The sequence below is a fragment of the Perna viridis genome, chromosome 6 (genome assembly GCF_037379345.1).
Source record: "Perna viridis isolate PV_CMFRI_1.1 ecotype Kerala chromosome 6, ASM3737934v1, whole genome shotgun sequence".
NCBI lineage: Eukaryota > Metazoa > Mollusca > Bivalvia > Mytilida > Mytilidae > Perna > Perna viridis.
In genome coordinates, this window is record NC_142450.1 from 41,005,780 (window position 1) to 41,021,230 (window position 15,451).

Consider the following 15,451-nt stretch of genomic DNA (forward strand, 5'->3'; position numbering starts at 1 on the left):
AGTTTATGTAGTTCGTCTCTGTTTCATGTGTTCATGTTAAGGCCATGTCTTTGATTTTTTTTACGAATTTGAATCATTCCATCGCTCACTCTTCGGTATTTTTTGCCGATGTTCATTAACGTAATAATTGTGTCAAAAATTACCATATTCTTTATTTGAACTACAACTTGGAAGAAAATCATCTCTTCACTGCATTTTAAGCAACATGTATCAAAACTGAATAAAAACATTCGAGGGATTTTTCACTTCCCTTAAAACACTTATTCGTAAAGGATACGATTTTAAAATAATTGTTTATCCTGATTCCCGCAAATAGAGATATTCAACTCCTAATTGCACCTCTGCGTTAAATCTTAAGTCATTTCTATTTTCCATACGTGGTTTGCATTTATACCACATTCAATAGAGTCAAGGTCGTTGACAAAATTTGCTTTCAGTATTTTACATGATATAACATATATATAACAGTTTATTCGTTTTGTACAAAGGAGAAGTTCGAAGAATAAAATAAGGTAAAAAATGGTTTTTTGCCTGAACGAGGTATTAAAAATGGCCGGAAAAACATGCAAATTTGCTTCATTTTATTTTTTGGCAACAAAACGATTCGTAAATGGAAGGTATAAGGGTACCTGGAAATCATAATTTGGTTGATGAGGTGGGGTGCACGGGGGTTATCTCAGCCCACGTACTAATAGTGTAATTTGACTATTTGCACCATCAGAATCAAGGAAAACAGACAAGATTTTCCATATCATACTGGACCATTGAGTTACAATTTCATTGAAATGCGCTGAAAATGAACATTTCAAGGTCAGATAGCTCTGTCAAAAACCTCATTTTTCTAATATTCTATTTAAAAATTTCTGAGCGGATCAGTGATGCAGAGATCAAATGATGGTCTTTTCAAATGAAGAAAGCATCCTTGAGTGAATTCATATTGTCAGATCGGTGGGGTTTTGACATGGATTTTTCTGATTTTTTCTAATTTTGCCTGATTCTTACAAATACATACACTTAATTAAAATGCATACATTTCATTGTTGATAACGTGTCTATGAGATAAGACAAATAATAATGTAGTATTCTATTTTAATAGTTTATATTGCAATTTCTAAAACATGTAAAAGTGTTTTCACAAAAAGGTTGTTCGCTAAACAAAAATCTATAACGGACAATAAAACATGACTATGTTTCATTTTTATTGATACATGCAAAAAAACAAAATATTTACATAACACTTTTTTAACGTCTTTCATGCCTTGAGATTTTATATAGTGATATCAGTTTTGCACATTTCAAATCTAATACTCATTATGCCAAAAAAACAAAAAAAACAAAAAAAAAACTAAAAGTACCATTTCAGTGCTATCCAGAACAACTGTAAAAATATAAATAATTTGTTCAACAACCATCTAAATTAATCAATTTTAGTTATCTTTTTATCAAGCTCACACCGTTCTATGATGAGCCGGGCGATTTAGAGAAGGGACCTAAAAATATTCTTTCAATGCTGAATCTGGAATATATTGATGCCTGTTTAATTCATTTTCCTTTCAAATTAAAGGTAGGTGAAATTACACATTTTTAATAGCTTAACTGTTATTTATATAAAGACAGCAAACTCCACTTTAAAAAGATACCATGACAAATGTGTACACATCATAATATTTTTTTTTCGCAGTTAGACAAAAATGTCCCTTTAGTAAAAACTAGTGATTAAAGTTAACAAATTGACCTTATGGTGATGCATGCATAATTTACCATCATTAAGTGAATTTCATTAAGCGACTTAAAAGACAGAACAAATAGAATGAGAAATGAAAAGTTATAATATAAACAAAAAAAAAAAAAAAAAAAAAAAGGATTAAGTTTTCGCGGTCAAAGATTTTAACATTAATATGCGAATAGCCTAGCTGGCCGAGTGGTGGTCTAGGGCGCTTGACTTAGTGCAGGCGGTGTTGCCATAGATGTCACAGCGGTACGAGTTCGAGTCCCGTGGATGGAAGGACCAAAAATGTGCTCCGCAAATATGATAGTTCTAACATCGTTGGGAATTTGTCAGACCCTTATATATAACGGTCTTAATTAATGTTTATTTTTGCAGATAGAACTACTAACAGTGCATAATAAAACACGCTATGTACCAAAAGACTGTTCACCTTTTATTCATGAGTTTAGTAACCCATATCACCCTCTGGATGGCAAGTCATTTTACTTATGTCTGTATTACTCTTTTCGCAGTCTTATGTATTTAGGATAGACGTTTGAATAATTGAAACAATATTCATGCTAAACATTCCCAAAACCATAATCCCAGTGACCGAAGTATGCATTTTGTCACAGGATATTACGACTACTGGATACAACAATTTATTTAACTCTAAGTAAATAAAATATAAAAACAAACTTGCCAATGAAAGAGATAACTCAACCATATAAACCAATACCAGTGTGAACTTATGAATGGGGCAAACAAAGAGAGAGTCGCTTTAAGTCAAGCGTTTAAAAAATATCTCAAATATCAAAGCCTATTCAGCGCAATCACAGTTTATTCACTGAAGTGACATAAAGTTATTTAGGAAATGAAAGTTTTATTGCCAACATGGTATATTTTAGTTAAAGTAATTTCAAACTTCGAATAAACATATTTATGCGTCATACTTTCTAACATTAAACTGTTTGTAAAATGATGTTTTCTTTACTCCATTTACATTACCCTCTTAAATAGCCCAATCATATTCTTGCTATCCTAGGAATGATTTTTTCACTTATGTCATCGCCCTATAATTTAGCATTTTTCGTTGTCCCCTGAACTAGTAATATACTTCGACATTATTACGATGATTTTGCTGTGATTTTTACATTACCCATTCCCGTTATAAAATGTGGGTCCCAGTAATTCTTAGCACTCTGGTTGGGATTTTACACTTATTTTATATATCTATAAATACCTCTGATGAATAAATAATTATTTGTTATTTTGTTTCTGAGTTTGTTGTTCTTTGTACAATAGTGTAACACTCAACCAAATATTGTGTTGTTTTTAATAGTTACACTACCAACCAGGAATATTGAGGTTTGATACCACTGTTAATTTTTGTAATGTCCAAAGTTACTATTTAGACTTGTCTAACCGTTACCACACATTATATCAATGTTTGTCCAAAGAGTAGGCCCAGCTTAATTTAAACTTCTAGTGTATTTCATGTGTCTCTATAAGTGTGGATTTCGTTTTTGTTTTCTTTCAAACCCATGCTTTTGTAATGGTACATTGTACATTTTCTAGATTTGTCCGACATATAGCAATGAGGACCAATTTTGAGCAAGAGTCGAAACAACAGTTTAAAGTAACTTCAGATCATTCATGTAAAATATTCAAAATAAATTTAACAAAAAAGCAAATACCCTAATGATTTACAGGAATTGGAAGTGTTGAAAGAGAAGCGGTTGACTCGATCCATTGGGTTGTCAAATTTTAACCAACAGCAAATATACAACATCATGGCAAACTATGCAGTACCTCCCGCTGTGTTACAGGTTCGTACATATACACAGAAAATTGCAATATATGTTTTATATGTTCCAAAACATATAGCAGCATATGTTTAGAATCGGTGTGGAAATATATCTACCTTCGCCCATTAAAACCCATGAACCCAATATAAACATATGAAAAATATATGTTGCAATTTGTACATTTTCTCATTTACTCGGCAACACCTGCATGTTTGGATTTTGAACACGTGACTTTTTAGTTTACCTGGGTAGTATTTATAAGAATTAAATGACTAATCAGGTAAACTAGTTTGATTGTGTTTATATCATTGGCATGTGAACGTCGACACACAATCAACTACATTTATTATCCTGGTGACATTAATCGGTTTATGAATTACATCCATATGAATTAAAGTTTTTGTTGTTAAGAAGCTTTTCTATTGTATGTTTTAAATATTGTCAAAATATGATAATGTAAAATATAGTTTAACTGCTATTTTTAACCCAATATATAAAAGCTGAATCTACAAGAAGTGTACATTTTTATCATTTTCATACAGTTTATCGTGAGAAGGGCATCTCGGAAATAATAGTAACGTAATTTTGTAAACAATTGTAATTATATTTCAAAGGATTATATTCTGAATTGCGCAATATTGTGGGGTGGTTGATAGAATACTTATTAGGATTGTTGTCTTTATGAAATATTCCTATTTAAGAGTCTGTTTCCTTACCTTTTATCTTCCGGATCCTACAAATAGTATATGATTGAGAGTACTTGTTACTTTTTTTATACACAATTATGTCTCTCATGATAATCAGGAACTCAATTATGAAATCGATTGCATTGCTTGTTATTTCAACCTTTTTGTTAACAGAACCATTCTGTGACTAATGTCCGGATCAAGGTTAAAAAAGTGTTAACAACCAAAGTCCTTATGATATAAAATTACATTCTAAGTTTTCTATTTGCCGATATTTCTTTACAGTCACAAAATTGCCAAGGAAATATGACATTTTGATTGTTGACAATCAAGGGAGTTTTTATAAATACTTAAATCTGTTACGTGATATAGTTTAAGCTTTCTAAAATCATCCATACATACATGCTAAAATTATTGATAAATATGCAGTCTGTGATGTTGGTTCTGTGTTATCCAGTATTTTAGGTTGTTTTGTTTTAGGAAAAATTAAAAAAAAAAAAAAAAAGAATCCACGCTGTAAATACCAGACATAAGTACTCTATCTTCCGTTTTTTTTTCTCACAGGTTGAATATCATATTTATCTACAAAAACCAGAGTTAGTCAGCTACTGTAAAAAGAGTGGTATATTTGTTACATATTTTGCTCCACTAGGATCACCTGGCATTCAAAGCATTGACAAAAGGTCATTTTTATATTGAAAATATTTTTTTCTTCACACATTACTTGTAAAAAAATTCAATGGTACAAGATTAATGCAACAATCATTGATATGTCGTCTATTATACGTGCATTTAAATATGAAATGACCAATATTGACGTTTAAATAATAAAGCATATGAAAGCTTATAATGATAATTAAAGACATTTTAACTTCATATAATTAAAAACATAAATTGTGTACTTCATTATGAAGATGTAAGCTTGTTAGGCATAAGTTTATGTAATAATCAGGCAAAATGGAAAAAAATCAAAAACAAGCATTTGAAAACCCCACCGATCTGGCAATATTTTTCACGCAAGGGTGCTTTCTCTATTAAAAAAACCATGATTCGATCTCTGCATCATTAGATTAGAGTTTTTTTAACAGAACGAGAATAAATATGGTGTGTATCCACCGGGATCAGCTGTTAGAAAAATGAGAATTTTGACAGATTTATCTGCCCTTAAAATATTCATTTGAGTGAATTTCCATGAAATTAAAACTCAGTTTACCAAAATTACAATGTATATGGAAAATCCCATTTTCCTTAATTCTGATGGTGTAAATAGTCGAATTAAACCTTCGAAATTTTGATATTTCATTACATTTTCAGCCAATGCCTGTTTCCAAATAGGCTGACACTTGAATATTCAACTTATTGCATTTACTTGTCCATACAAAATACGTTATTCTTGTAATTTTTAAAAGGAAGTAAATGTAATATGAGAAAAACAATAGGAATACAAAACGTTTACTTTTTTATTCAAACTCATTACACATTTAGGACAATTACCATTACCGAGTGGTCTGCAAAAAGATTTTACATTATTAAGCATTAACAAAGAGAAATTGAATTTAAAAGAAAAAAAAGATATCCTATTTTTTAGTCAAAACATTTTTACTTAGAAATTGACAAAAAAGATCAGATTCAATATATCTCCAATTACGTATCAATGTAGATCAATTATTTGTGCGTTTGCACGAAAATAAAAATATCAAAAACAAAAACAAAAACAAAAACAAAAAACAAACAAAAAACAAACAAAAAACAAAAAAGGTTGACCGTAAAAGAAACCATCCTGCAATCATTACTTTATTGACTTTGAGATGAATGTGGAAAAGTTGAGCTGATGTTTTGCAGTGAAAGGCGGTTGTAGATAAAAGTACTAAAAAGATTATCAAAACATAATTATGTTACGTAATTGTTAATAGTTACAAACCCACTGTTGTTTACATAATCCTTGCAAGTAAAATGAAGGCTTGTACTATTTAAGTATGTGTAATTTGTTTCAATGTAGAAGGAAGATAGAAAAAATGTCCTAAAGCGTTACTTAATGTGTAACATTATATTTCTCTCACCGTACATTTCAAGTGTGGTCGATGTAGGTTGTCTGGAATATTTTTTGTTCAAATTTTGATGCTGTTTTCTTACTCAAGTATATTACATAAAGGTAAATATAATACATAAAAATTAGTGTGTTTTATTTCAGAATCAATAATGTAGACATCCTTGCCGATCCTGTTGTACAACGTATGGCAGCTTCGCATTCGAAAATACCATCGCAGGTTATTCAAATTATAATAGAAATGCTTATAGTCACCTACTTAAATAAATTGGTCTCAGCGTAAATCAGAAAACCATCAAACTGTTGTACAAGTGGATACGAAAAAAATAAATGAAATTGACCTAACGTATATAGGGATGTTCATAAATGACAAATAAAATGTTCCTTCAATACAATTGCCACCTTTTATTCATACAGGTTAGATACCAAAAATATTTCTTAATAAAAGGTTTTACAATTAAAGTCTTGAACATTGAATTGGTCTATTTTCGAGTTGCTCATTTGCTTTTGTTACCTTGTATGTATGATTTTAGTTACTTTATGTTCTTTGTTGTGTATGTCTGTTTTCCATGTCTGGTCTTTGTCCCCGGATTACATTCTTTTGATTTCCGCTATAACCTTGGTTCCCTTGATTACTCTTTGATTATCGCTATAACCTTGGTTCCCTTGATTACTCTTTGATTATCGCTATAACCTTGGTTCCCTTGATTACTCTCTCGAAAAAGTCGTTTGTATTTAAGTTCTGGTAAGTAATGGTGTCAAAGGTTTCTTTTCATTTCAGATTGTTTTGCGTTACAATGTACAACGTGGAATTGGAATAGTTTGTAAAAGTTCAAATCAAACCAGATTGAAACAGAATCTAAAGGTAGGGTCAAATAAGAAAACGCAAGAATATGTTGTAGGGTTTTTATTTTGAATAAATATAGCTAAACAAAAATATTTATCCTTTATGCTAAGGGTCCTCCGACGAGCAGAATGTTAAAACACATTAAACATTTAATTTTCACGAAATCGAAAATGGACACAAGAAATGCTTTCAACTTTGCCCTGCTCTCAAAGTACAGGAGGCGGAGACATTTTTCAAACAATGCTTTAAATGTGTTTGAATGAACTGTTTCGACCTACAGCAAGGCAATCATTACTCGCAATGACCATATGCAAAATTCATATTTCACTATATTTCATTTATGATTCAGATTTTCAATTTTTCCTTGTCATTTATTGAAATGGACGACCTATCTAAATTCGATAGAAGCCAACGCATTTTTACCCTCAAGACTGTATTTTCGTAAGTACCTTAAATAGAAAGAAGTGATATTATGATCACTGAGTGCGTTTCACTTGATCGTTTGACAGTGATGCTTATTTGCAGAACATTTCATAAATTGCTTATATTTTGCCATACTACATTATAGTTAATTGCCCAAGTAATTTTAATGGCAGGTCACTCTTAAACAGTTACACATGGTATGGTTTTTATCCCTTATCTGTTATAATATACTCAGGATATTAAGTACCTTCTGTCTATGTTTTCCTTCAGTAATTCGTCACATGTTTGTATCCTCTGCTAAACAACAAGATTGATTTTAATGACACTCCCGCTGTATCTGTGTATAATGGAGTTATTTTGGGGCAAGTTACAGCCTGACCTGTGGTATAATGATTTCTATGTTGAGCATTGAAGATCCATGAGTGGCGTGGGCTGACATTTTCATTTCGGTGGGATTGTTGTCTCTTTGACAAATACACCATACCTATTCTCGTGATATTTCAGGGAATAAGTAAAAGCTTATTTCATTATAAATCCGCTACATATATTTTCTTTCTGATATAAATTGAGGTTTCGCATCCTACAATCTTAGCCAATGACTCAGAGTGATGAAGGGATTCCCACTTTTTATTACCAACTCCTCCAAACCATCTTCGATAATTTAAATGAAACTTTCATGGCATATCAAAAAGGAAATGCTTTTGATTTTTTGAATGAACTATTGCTATCACATATTCATTTACTACTCATTCTTAACCATTTCATAAATTCAAATGAAACTTTCAAAAAATGTAACCTAGCCATACCATTTCTTTAGTTAGTCCTTATTATAAATTCCAATTTGCTTAACATTTTAACACTTATCATATAAATAGTATTCTGGGCCTTTATTTTGTTAAAGATTATTTTAATCACTTTTAGATTATTAAAACAATATTAATAACATATCTAGGAAATGTATTTGTGCATAGAAGATGGCAATTAAAAGGTCACGTTTTGTAAGAAATGTCATAGCTGTTTGGTTTTGGGTTTATTTCGATGTGTTCCAAGTTTAGTAAATCGTTTAAAAAACAAACAAAAGACAAAAAAGAAAACATAAACAAAGAATAACAAAACAAAACAAAAAACAAAACAAAACAAAACAAAAACAAAAAATAAAAAATAAAAACGAAAAACGAAATGCAAAATGCATATTGCTAAAAACATTTCGATGCTCCTTGTGATGACAATGACAAAATATTTTACTTAACACTACAAACCTTGCCATAATATATTAAAATATTCATCTATTATATGAGTTAAACGGTCTTTACTGTCGTATTTACCTTTTTCCAGTAATGTAATGTATCCCTCTGTTTTATATATACACATTTTATTATAATTGCAGGTTGAAAAACCACCCACAAGATCCTTTCACCGAGGTCTAGACTCGCCTGTCATCCGGCAATTGTTAGTTGAATCACTCCCGGTGCAGTGGGGAAGAAGATACATTATGTTTGTTTTGAGGAGATAAAAAAAAGATTCAATATTAAATACATTTAATCTACATTAATTTTCTCCAAGATCTTTATGAATTATTCTACTGATAACCACCATCACATTTTACATTGAATATGGTCTGACTACTTTATAAAGGCAATATAGTTTGATGAACAAAGTAAATACAAAATGACAGACTTCCATAAACCAATACAAAAACTCTGATGAGATCAAAACATTTAATTACAAAAATCTTTTCGAAAACTAGTTACATGAAACCTCGTTCGACATTGTATCAACTTATTTGTTTGACGATGTGATTTCCACCCTGCTCATTTTCCATAAAATAATGATGGAAGGGTTAAAAAAGTGAACAGAAATCAAACACCTGAAAATAGGCTCCTAAGAATAAAATTATTGTGAATTTCTCAACACCATAATCTTTAGAGCGGCGTTTAAATTAAAATGATAGTTTATATAACGGATTTTATTTATTCATGCATGTCTCAGGTAAAACAAAACTTCATCCCTTAATAGCACATTGGCAAACCGTATCAACGCATTCGGCATGGCCATCAGGACCACCAGTCATGTGACCAGTAGGGCAATCACTTTTCTCTTGACAGGTATCTAAAACGGTATCAAATTTAAAAATATACAGCATATTAGATTTTATTAGAGTACTTCATATTAATATCATAATGCGAAATTCCATTTATTAACTATATATTTGTAAAACACAATTTTCAGACATTATGATTATGAATTTTGAATATGTTTTGCTGCTGAAAAATCTCCTTTAATCATAACAAAATGGTACAAAATAATTCCAAAACAATTTCATGTTGTTGATTGAAGTCTTAATTCCAGTCTTAATCAATTAAATATAAAACTGTAAGCATATCTTTTACAATTGATATTTCTATCTTGTTTTTCAAAATTGTTGTATACAATTTACAATGCGTAGTATATGCAAATATGTTCTTTTCATTTTTATTAAACTTAAATAAAAAACAAAAAAAACCAAAACAAAACAGCAGTTCGAGATTTGATATAATTATTTCTAAAAAGATACATCTTGGCTTCAGCAGATGATCAAAAATCAATGTAAACAAACATCATTAAATTAAATAAAACAAAACAAAAACAACTTTTTAAAAAAATAGACATGTATAAAGACTTCAAATAACTGAGTATGAAATTAAAAAAAAAACGCCAAATAAGGAAGTTGCAACATTTTAATTACAATGGAACATGGATAAATTTTAAGTTTCAAACGGATCACCATTTCAACCAGAAACGTCATGGTACAATTATTCTTAATTGACCAATCAAGTGAAGTCTCTGAATAATCACGAAATAGTTTTAACATATGGTGAAAATAAGCAATTACTGAAATCTCGTTTGGAAATTGGCCTAATAACTCTGATTACAGAAAACATGAAATGACATACGGATAGGACATGCACATTGTGACGTTGTTGTATCACAGTGGCCATGGTAACTGTCATGACAATGTTGATGGCAGTCATGGTTGGTAGTGCACTGTTTACTTACCGCCAAACCTGTAATTGGAAACCAATTTTTTTTTTTTATAAAAAAACACACTTGTTGTACAATTGGTTCTTATGCTGCTGATGAGAGGTTATTCTTTGAAACATGTGAACTACATATTGATAGGCGTATTATTTAGCATTTATTCATTTTCTATCTTGTAATTAGCTTTACTCCAGTTTATAGACGTATGTACTGATTATATTAATATAGGTACGACATCGATTAGAATATGGACTATACGTAACTATGAAAATGTTTACTACCGCAATTATGAGCAACCGTCTTTTTACTATGAAAAAAAATGGCTTTAAATAAGATAATTGCTTTAATTTGGGAATCGATGTGGGAATACCATTGCATTAAAACAGACATGCGAAGGCCTCTAAACATCAAATATATCATATATATATATATATATATATATATATAACGTCTCAGAATGTGACGACTCTATTCGGCTACACTGCTCCATCGGATTAAATTGATACAGGGAAGATAACGTAAACTTATAGAAGGGTCTGAAAAATTCCCAACGATGTTAGAACTGTCAAATTTGCGATGCAAATTTTTGGTCGTTCCCTCGTTCCCTCCGCGGGACACGAACTCGAACCTCTGTGACATCTATGGCAACACCGCTTGCACTAGGTCCAGCGCCCAAGACCACTCGGCCAGCTAGGCTATATAAAATATAGCTTTCGCTGGCCGGTCATTCCTCCTTGTAGGATTCATCTTGGGCTGTAACTTAGTACCCGATGTATGATAGTTCTGGACAGTTCATCTATGTGTTATTATGTAGGATAGAGGATCAAATTAATGATGCATGTCGCAACACATCAATATTATACAACGTCTAAGAATGTGATGAACTGTCCAGTTCTACCATACATCGTGTACTAAGTTACAGCCCAAGATTAATTCTACAAGGAGGAATGACCCGGCCAGCGAAAGCTATATTTTTATATAGCCTAGCTGGCCGAGTGGTCTACGGCGCTGGACTTAGGGCAGGCGGTGTTGCCATTGATGTCACAGCTGTACGAGTTCGAGTCCCGCGGAGGGAACGACCAAAAATTTGCATTGCAAATTTGACAATTCTAACATCGTTGGGAATTTTTCAGACCCTTATATATATTGTAACGGTTTAGGCACCTTTCAGTCAAAGTGGCTTATTTGTATTGATTAAAAAAGGCCAAACCGAAACATTCATTTGCATGGATCCCTTTGATTTGGTATTTGGTTGATTCAACACAAAGTCAGGATAGGTTCATAGCCTTTATATGAATAATATGAATAAATGATCTTCTTTTCAATACTAAAATAACATGACAAAATCAGTAGCCTATTCCTCTAAAACCCAATTTGGCCCTAGTATCCTATTAGTACCTGATGTTGGTTTTTAAAATTATTTAAGCCTACCAGAAGGTTTTATACAACTCATAGAAGGTAATCTGGTGAGTATTCATCTACTAAAAGTTTATTTGGAACTTTGAATCAAATTCTCCCTACGGTATATAATTTCAACCAAGTTGACGGCAACAGGGAAACCCCAAAGGAGGATGACTCATCCAAGCATATGTGAGTAGGTATCATATCATGCCTATCTCAGATTTTCTCTGGTGGTTATCACTCATAGTGATACTAAGTCAAGATTGGTATGGTTCTGTTTTTGGCTTCGGAAGTGACTGCTCAAGCATCTATTGAGATTCAGAATCTCTTGAAGCTGAAAGTAGGCCTCTTTTTATATGCTGATGACATCACCACTGACCAATCAGAATACTTCTTACAAACACGTGCAATGTCCCGGTAAAATATTAACAGGAATGGCGATCGCAAGTTGTGTTTTCTTCAGAAAGGAAAATGCAATATTTGCTAATAAAAATAAAACAAATCATACATATAATGATCTCAGCATCTGGTAAGGATACTTTCCTAAGGAACCATAATCATAAATAGCGTCAACAAATCGTATCATTTCAACAGGACGTAAAATTAAGCGTTACGACTTGTAAATCTCAATGTAAACAGACCGCAATAGATCGATAAATATTACTAATCAAGTCAAAATTAAGGTAATATCACTTTCAATGACTAATATGACAATCGTAATCGAAATAAATGCATGAGGTGAGGGGTTTACCAATTTGTAACACAGCCCCCTTTCCTAAAAAACATTTGTCCTCAAATGAAACATAAATATACCATTCATGCATTGAAAAGTTGGTTGGTTGGCCTTCAAAACATACATATAGTAAGGTTATCACCTTTTTCCCATCATATTACGGCTCATATTTCACACAAATATAAGCAAATAGGTAATTAGTAACAATTTTACATATAGGTTTAGACCGAGACACACTTTGTACAGGACACCACCTTCTACCATTTGTGTGAATATATAAACCAATACCAGACAACAAAACACAAGAAAAGTATATAAAAATGAATCTACTTCCAAAGATGTCATGGGAATTTTCTTGAGTATTGTTGTGCTGTATTAAGATTCAACATCAACATCAACATTCATTAATAGTAGAAAACTACACAGCACTAATAGAAAAATCCACCCCCATAAATTGTGTACACATGCGTTCAATATTCATCACCATGATCAGATAATGTATGAGTTCTTATAAAATCCATCCCCAACGTCTATTACTCAGTTTATCATGGTCCCAAACTGGAGATCTTGTATTCTTCTAGAGACAAACGACTGTATTTAATTTAATTCGTAGAATTCACACTCTAACAGTAACTCTCTTAATTGACGAATATCCCTTGGGAACATGTCCGGATGGCAATTACCACCACTTCGTAAATAATTTAATATAAGGAAGAAATGCTTTGGATCTCTGTCCACAAAATAGCATGTCCTTCCATCCACTCTGTAGGGCTTCGTAGGTGAGTCCTTCCAGATCATGTGACCTACTAAAGTGTTTGGAATAGCCTGCATCACAGGAGCAGATGTTTCAAACTTGGTTCCACCAACATTTATCACACATCGACTCTGTTGACTAGCCTGTAACTTCTCCAGCTTCAACTTCCAGATTGGAGTGGATGCATATACATTTGGTTCTTCTTCAACATCCTCACTTCTTGGCTCTTCTTCTGCTACATTTGTATCAGACTTGACTCCATTGCTTTCTGATGCATTGACCAACAATTTCAGACTTTCTCCTTTTTGATCTATCTCTGGAATTGAAGTTATTTCTTCATTGTTCTTCACTGGGCTGACAGGATTTTCAATCATTTCCCGCATATCCTCATCTGTACTAAACATTGATATGTCTTCATCGATATCCCCACAGATGGAGATGGCCTCACAAGAGGATGTCTCCAAATCTTTGCTAAGTTGTTCTAAATTTCTCTTCTTGATTTTCATGTTTTCTTTCTTATCACATATTTCATGTTTCTCTCCACTGTTTATTTCTCTTATATCGTAAATGAAACAATCCGGAATGGTGTCTAATTCTTTCTGTACTTCCTCTAATTCATGTACCACTTTCCTGTCCTCTGATCTCATTTTCTTATTCTCTTTGTTTTCATCTTTTTCTCCTTTCTCTTCTCTTTCTCTTTCTTGTCCTTCCTGTCGCCTTTCTCTTCTATTCCAATCTTGTTGGTCCCGCTGCCATGGTATAGTTCTTCTAAGGGACTTCGGTGTTCTGTCCTTGTATCTTCCCTCCTATCTTTCCTCTCTCTTTTGTCTTCCCTCCCTTTGCGTACATCTTTCCTGGTTCCCTTCCTCTCACTTAAAGGCACTTGTTCTTTAATTATTCTTCTTCCACTAGACTCCTGGAAGGTATCAAAATCTTCCTTCTCCTGGGAGGTCAATGTCATAGTCTGCCTATTAACTAGTTTGGCCACACCTGTGCAATTTCTGTTGTGTGCACCTAGCCGGCTTACTACTGTCTTACAGGTACTACATCTATACCCAAACCCAGAGTGTTGTTCGGTCATATGCCTCTTGCAACTAAGGGTGGTATCAAAAGTAAAATCTTTGCATATACCGCACCGGTACATGGTGGTCGGTAATAAATAGATGGAACATTTCCTAAGTATTTTTCATCAATGATTAAATGAATATTATTTTTTGTGCTGGTTGGATAATCTGTTGTAGAGCCTCATGTATCCTTACAATAGTACATCAATCACGGAACCAAGTTGGTGTATTATTACCCTTATAAGGTTTCAACCTATCTTCATGGACCACTTTTGGTTTAGTTTTTGGATTTTTTTGTACTTTATATATTACATCATTCATTTTGCGTATTACTATGAAAGGACCTTCCCAATTTCTCTGTAATTTGGGACATAGTCCCTTTTTGCGTCGTGGGTTATGCAGCCAAACTGCAGAACCCTTATCAAATTTCTGCATCCTGGTCCCTATATCATAATTTTTCTTCATTCTGTCGCTTGACAGTTTTAACTTCGTTCGGGCAAACTCATGTATTGTATCAATTTTCTTAGAAAGTTCATGTGCATAGGTTGATTTCAAGGCAGTGTTGAGGTATTCAGAGCTAGGTTTCCCCAATAGTAAGTCAACTGGCAAATTAACATCTCCGCCAAATATCATAGAACATGGTGAGGTTCCCAAACTTTCATGTTCTGCCGAACGATATGCCAACTTTAAAAGGTAAATAAAATCATCCCAGTCTCGCTGGTGCTCGTTTACAAAAGCAGACGACATGGTTTCAATAGTGGCATTTGATCTTTCTACCATCCCATCAGATTTTGGCCTAAATGGTGTGGTCCGGGTCTTATGCATCCCCCGAATATTGCACATTTCTTTAAATATTTGTGGTTCAAAATTGGATCCTTGATCCGAATGTATGGACAATGGAACCCCAAAAATAGTAACAACCCTATCTATGAAACTTTTGGCAACTGTTACTGCCTCCATAT

General features: G+C 32.6%; 3 long non-coding RNA genes across 3 annotated transcripts; 2 read left to right on the forward strand and 1 right to left on the reverse strand.

The window, feature by feature from the left end:
* The first annotated feature begins 419 nt into the window (after positions 1 to 419).
* LOC148614979 (uncharacterized) lies at positions 420 to 3,540 on the forward strand. The gene is made up of 3 exons (XR_015923209.1): positions 420 to 512; positions 1,448 to 1,564; positions 3,421 to 3,540. It is a non-coding gene; the product is annotated as an uncharacterized LOC148614979 (long non-coding RNA).
* Positions 3,541 to 6,155: 2,615 nt separating this feature from the next.
* Positions 6,156 to 9,067, forward strand: LOC148614980 (uncharacterized). The gene is made up of 4 exons (XR_015923210.1): positions 6,156 to 6,354; positions 7,031 to 7,114; positions 7,446 to 7,537; positions 8,907 to 9,067. It is a non-coding gene; the product is annotated as an uncharacterized LOC148614980 (long non-coding RNA).
* A 403-nt stretch (positions 9,068 to 9,470) lies between these two features.
* LOC148614981 (uncharacterized) lies at positions 9,471 to 10,567 on the reverse strand. Its single transcript, XR_015923211.1, has 2 exons — positions 10,453 to 10,567; positions 9,471 to 9,628 (listed from the first exon to the last, which is right to left on the reverse strand). It is a non-coding gene; the product is annotated as an uncharacterized LOC148614981 (long non-coding RNA).
* Between the last annotated feature and the right edge of the window lie 4,884 nt (positions 10,568 to 15,451).